Raw genomic sequence first — 6,249 nt, 5'->3', positions numbered from 1 at the left:
CCATACAAGTTTTCTAGGATGCAGAAGGCTTCCTCCTGTGACGTGCCTCCAAGACCGTTCATCTCTGAGCAGCTTCCTCTGTGTCCCTGACCTGGTCAGGTTTCCTGCACAGGCTCTCTCAGCTTCTTGGACCTCTTCAGAGGAATGATTGATCTTTTTTTGTTTTTTCCACATTAAAAAAAAAAAAAAGAGTTTACTTAAAAAAGTTCTAGCAGCAAGAACAGTAAATAAACAAAAGGAGAAATGCACAAACAAACATGAGGGAGGCTGTGTCCTATGTGACTTGTCCCCATTCTTAATCAAGTTCTTTATACTGAGCAGACATGACTCTTCTAACAGCATCTCGGTCAGTCTCGGACTGTCTCTTGCTGGTTCTTCCTGGGGCTCCTCATCTGGCCTTCATTCTCCTCTGATGAAGCCAATCCAGGATGGCCGTACCCCACGCCTGCCTCTTTCCTCCAGCCATTGTCCTGTTGGACGCACCATCCTTTGCTGTGAGCGTTGATATCTTCTTTGTCAACGGGTTTACGATCACTGTCAGTTTCGCTGGAGTGTATAATCTGTGTCCTTTCTGGAGAGTCAAAAGATTGGAGCTTTTCCCTGTCTCTAAGCCTTCCCTCCTGTTCTCTTCTTTCCAGATAGGCTAGCTCCTGCTCAGACTGTTTTGTCTGCTGGTGGATTTCCAGGTTTTGCTTGTGCAGGTCTGACAGCTGCTGCTGTTTGATCAGAACTTCTTTATCGGGAAACTGCCTTCTGCAGAGCAGACAATCCAGTTTATTCCAGTCAGTGAGTGCGTCTTCTTCCTTATCCTTCTTGATCAGCTCCTTCTGCTGTTGGGGCTGCACTGTGCGGGGCTGTGGGGGAGGGGTCTCCCCTTATTCGCCCAGGAGGCTAAACATTGGGTTCACCACCTTAGGCTCTGATTCTCCAGTAATACTCCTATCAGCAGACAGTAAATTTTACTTCATGCTTATACTCAAGAAGAGTCCTTATTTGGGAGACATAGAAAGTGGAGGGGGACTCTCTTCCTTCTTCAAAGTGGGAGGCAGGGGCTTCTTGAAGACGTCTTCTGGGAGGACTTCCCCTCCCTGGCACTTTCCTGAAACCTTGTCACTCCTCTGTCTTTTTTCTCCTTGCCGTCTTTTTAAAATGTTTCCTTCTTGCTACTTGACTTTCCTTGACTGTTGTGCTTCTTTTCCTTGATCCCTTCTTCCTCAGATGACCCAGGGTCCTGGGGCACATAGACTTTTTGCTGGGTGATGGGGTCATAATAAGTTCCTTTCAAGGGGTCATAATAGTAGCCAGTAGTGGAATTATATATGTAGCAGTCAAATGATACCTGATAGTAATGCGTGTGGTCAGAAGGGTCCCCAGAATCTTTTCTTCATTTTCCAGTGGCCAGGTTTACAGCTACCATCTTCCCATCAATGCTAAATGGTGGATCAAGGTTCTGCAAGAACTTTACTATGCCAAGAGGTTCTGCATGGGATTCGAGGTCAATAAAGCCATAAGGATGGCCCATGGGGCAAGTTCTGCTCTTGATTATGCGGACGTTGACAGTAGCAAGGTGGACATCGGGCTCCAGCACTTCCACTGTCACCTCAGGGAGTGGAACGAGAGCTGTTTTTCAGCATGATTGATTTACTCTTACCATACTGGTGTCTTTCTCCAGACCATGGTTCCATCTCTTGATCTCTTTGGAAAGTGATTCCTTCCCTTTGAGAAGAAGGCAGATACCTTTCTGCTTCTCTCTTCTGATGGCCCAAGTCTGGTTTTTGTCCTTCTTCATGCTTTCTAGGTCAAGTTCCTTGTCACTTGACCTTGGGGGCTAGTTGGGTGCCACTATGGATATTCTCTGAGGCTAAGGGTAGGTTATTCGTCCTTGCTTCGCCCCTGTCACTTTCCTTAGGCATTTGCAGAATGAACATGAAGATCAGTGCCCACCGGTGCTGGCCTTACATCACTTGCAGGACCATAAATCTGGGCTTGGTACATACTCAAGGATGCTCTCTGTCATGGATCATTAAAGTTCCTTGGTTGGCCTCCATGCATCCCATGGCATCTTCCAAGAGTGAAAACTCCACGCAGACATAGCCATAGGGCATAACCTGTATTATACTCCTTCAACTGCAAGTCCTTTGCAGGTACGTGGTCAGGAGTCTGAAAGGCATTGAGCCTTTTGTGGCATTCTCAGGCACCCCAATTAATCGAGTAAGCCTCACTCAGGCCAGTGCTATCATCTTGATCCTGAAGGTCCCTTTGTGCATCTCAGGCAGTTTTTCCCTCTGGAAAAAACTTGCTCTGACCATAGCCAAGTACCTGGCTTCCTGGCAGCCTGTGATCCAAGTCACGGTACTCCATGCTTCTGTACTCAGTGTCTTGCCAGCCAAGAAAGTCCAGACCACCTTCTTATCTATACAGACCAGCAACTGAACTCTGTTGTTCACCTCCAGAAAGCTGTGACTTGTCTTGGTCTTGAACTGGACTCTGGCTGTTCTGAAAGTCTGATGGAGACTCATGTTTAAAGGCTATACCTTGTGTTTCTTCTTCTATTGTTTCTGAATGCTCGAATTCTTCCTTCTGAATGCCTAAAGCAGGCCTTTCTATTGTATGGTATGTGCAGATTCTTCTCTCGTTCACGTTCTGTACTAGAATGCTGTCTATCTTGTGTAGAGGGCTGATTGTAATCCAAAATATTTGGATCCACAGAGGGCATCTCCCTATCTTTAAATTCCATACAAGCTTCCACATCTCTGCCCCTAAAACCCTGATCAGTACTAGACTGGTATCTGCCTCTGAAATCTGAGTGTGGTGTATCCCTGTCCCTAAAGTTTAGATCAGTAGTACCTGAACCTCAGCCTCTAAAGTCTACATGTGTTTATCTTTGTCCCTGAAGTACAAATCAGGTACGTCTCTATTCCAAAAATCAGAATGGGACTGATCTCTGGCCCTGAAATCCAAATCTGATAAATCCCTTCTCTTCAATTCTGCATGAGGTCCATCCCAGACTTTAAAATCTAAATTAGATCTAATCTTCCCTATTAAGTTATGAGTCCGTGTTTTCTTTGCTCATGATTAAATTCTCAGCAACTTGTACAGTGGCTGGAACATAAAAGTCACTCAATATGAATGTTTTCAAGGATGAATGACTGGAAGGGCTTCAAGCAGCAAAATAATGCAATCTGGCTTACCTTTTATTAAATACACTTTTGTATTTTAGAGCAGCTTTAGAATTACAGGGTAGGGCCAGCCGGTGGCTCACTCAGGAGAGTGTGGTGCTGATAACACCAAGGCCCCGGGTTCGGATCCCACATAGGGATGGCCGGTTCACTCACTGGCTGAGCGTGGTGCTGACAACACCAAGTCAAGGGTTAAGGTCCCCTTACCGGTCATCTTTTAAAAAAAAAAAAAAAAAAAAGAATTACAGGATAATTACAAAAGAAGTAGAGTTCCTGTACATTCCACAACCAATTTCCCCTATTATTAATATCTTACCTTAATATGGTAGATTTCTCACAATTAATGAAACAATATAGATACATTATTATTAACTGGAGTCCAAAATTTATCCAGAATTCCTCAGGTTTTCTCCCTAATGTTCTTTTTCTGTTCCAGGATCCCATCCAGAATATCACATTACAATTAGTTGTCATGTCTTCTTAGGTTCCTCGTGGTTCTGACAGTTTCTCATATGTCTTTTGTTTTTGATGACTTTCACAGTTTTGAGGATTATTGGTTAGTTTGTAGAATTGCTTTCAATTGGAATTTTTTCGATATTTTTCTCATAGTTAGACTCTTCCCACATCCCCCTCACCCCCCCATACTTATTCTTTGGAAGAAAGTTGCTGTGCACAGCCCACACTTAAGGAGGGCAGGGTCATGCTCCACCTTCTCAAGGGCAGAGAAGCTACATGAATTGACATTCTTCTGCTCAAGAGATTTGTCTCTTCTTTGCTATTTATTTATTTATTTACTCAATCATTTGTTTGCATAATATGGATTCATGTATATTTATTTTATGTTTTGCATTATATTTATTTTATTTTGTTGTTATAATTGTTCCCGCTTTGGACATTGGGAGCTCTTTCAGTTGGTTCCTCTGTCCTTTGACTATATCCCCATCATTGTGGAGATATATTTTGTGAGTGCTGCCTTCTTTTCTGGCACTACAAGATGCTCCAGGCTCATCTTGTATATTTCAAGCCTGAGTCCCAGATTCAGCCATTCTCCAAGGATCTCTGGTTCCTTCTACTGGAAAATGGTATTAGAAATCAAGATCTGGGCACTAGGTATGCTCATGGTTACTGGGGAGTCATTGCTTGTGGGCCTTCTCGGATGACAGAGCAAGGAAATATATGTGTGTGTACTAACCTGTCTATATATGCATATCTGTAAGTGATTCTATATGTAACCATATGTATGTATATGTACAGATAACCATATATATGTAACTATATTAAGATAAGCATGAGTTCATACTGAGGTCTCCACCTGTAATCTGTTGCTGCATGGATCCTTCTAGCCTCCTCCACTTGTTTATCTGTAACCTCCCACTCCCATAGTGAGAAATCTAACTTCCATCATTTACTTAATTTGCTTGTTTAATTCCAGTGTACACATGCGGTGTTTTCAGAATTGTTGACCCATGCCTCCATGGGAACCAACGTTACCAACTAGAACACAGTGTTTATGTGTCGTGCCTTGTGCCTTTCATCCTTACGGACCCCTTTCATTCCCAGAGGTGCTTGGGTCAGCACTGCATTCCTCACCCGCTTCAGCCAGGTGGTCTCATACCTTTGTAGGACACCAAGATTCTTTTGTCACATTCTGCATCTCATCCTGGGTTACCCAACCTCCTAATTTTAAAAAATTTGCCTAATTAAGGTTTACTCTCTGCATTGTAAAGTTCACTAAAAAAAAATTTTTTTAAAAACTCATAGCATTTTGGCAAATGCTTATATTCATCATGACAGTATTATACACCCTAAAAAATCCCGTGCTTCACCTTTTCAATCCTCCCCTGAACTCCTAAAGCCCTGGCAACTACTGAACTGTTTACTGTCTCTGTGACTTTGCTTTTTCCAGAATGTCATGTAGTTAGAATCATTTAGACTAGCTTCTTTCATTTAGCAATATGCATTTATGATTCATCCATAACCTTTTGTGGCTTGACACCTTGGCTCTTCTAATTGCTGAATAATATTCTATTGCATGGACATACCATAGTTCATTCATTTTTTCATCTATTGAAGGACATATTGGTTGCTTCTGGGTTTTGGCCGTTATGAATAAGGCTCCTATAAACATTTGCTTGCAGGTTTTTGTATGAATATACGTTTTCAAATCAGTTCAGTTTTCAAATCACCTAAGAGTGTGATTGCTGAAACCTGTGGTAAGACTGTTTAGTTTTGACAGAAACTGCCAGACTGTCAGACTGTCTTCCGAAGTGGCCGTACCATTCCCACCAGCAGTGCATGAGAGTTCCTGTTGTTCCACATCCTCTCCAGCAGTTGATATTATTAGTTTCTTGGATTTTAGCCATTCTAGTACATGTGTTGTCATGTCACATTATTGTAATTTGCAATTCCCTAATAACAATGATGTTGCACTATAGATTGATTATTCTAATATCATCATTTTGGGCAGATACCACCCGTTACTTAACTGGCTTACAACTTCAGTAATCATATTGATTCTGACATTTGATTCAACCAGTTACTTAAGGGAACAATTTGTAGCTAGTTTTGCTTGAGTCTTCACCAGGTCATTATATGGTTTAAAGTTAGAAGTTCTAGAACCGCATTGCTGAGATAGTTTTATCACCAAGATTCTATCTGTTTTAAAATTTTCAACCTTAAACTACTAAATATGTGGTAAAGAATTCTGAGGCTTCAGTTATCCATTCATCTTTTGTTGAAGTGAAGTGACCTAAATCTTGACCCAGCCCATCTTTATGCAGGGAATGTTCATCTTTTCAGAACATGTTGATAGCAAGTCCATCATTTTTCTTAAGTAGATGTTTGATCATATCCTCAGCTTTTCTGACTGTTAAATCATGTGCCTCTGAACTTTATAGGTAACAGGCTGCCCAGTTACTCGAGTGGACTGCCACCAAATGTGCAGAAAGCTTAGGTAAGAGAAATAATGGTGCAGGATTCTTTGAAGGCTATATTGACCAATCCATTCATTTAGACTAGTAAAGACAGAAGTGTATTCAAATTGATCACAATGGTGATAACCTAGAGAAAG

At 41.9% G+C, this 6,249-nt stretch overlaps 1 pseudogene; it reads right to left on the bottom strand.

Annotated features, from left to right (window-relative positions):
• Positions 1-295: 295 nt before the first annotated feature.
• Positions 296-4,510, bottom strand: LOC103602786 (annotated as a pseudogene).
• Positions 4,511-6,249: the final 1,739 nt, after the last annotated feature.

This window comes from Galeopterus variegatus, unplaced genomic scaffold (assembly GCF_000696425.1).
Source record: "Galeopterus variegatus unplaced genomic scaffold, G_variegatus-3.0.2 Scaffold4297, whole genome shotgun sequence".
In the NCBI taxonomy this organism is placed as follows: Eukaryota; Metazoa; Chordata; class Mammalia; order Dermoptera; family Cynocephalidae; genus Galeopterus; species Galeopterus variegatus.
This window is presented reverse-complemented; position numbering and strand designations above follow the sequence as displayed.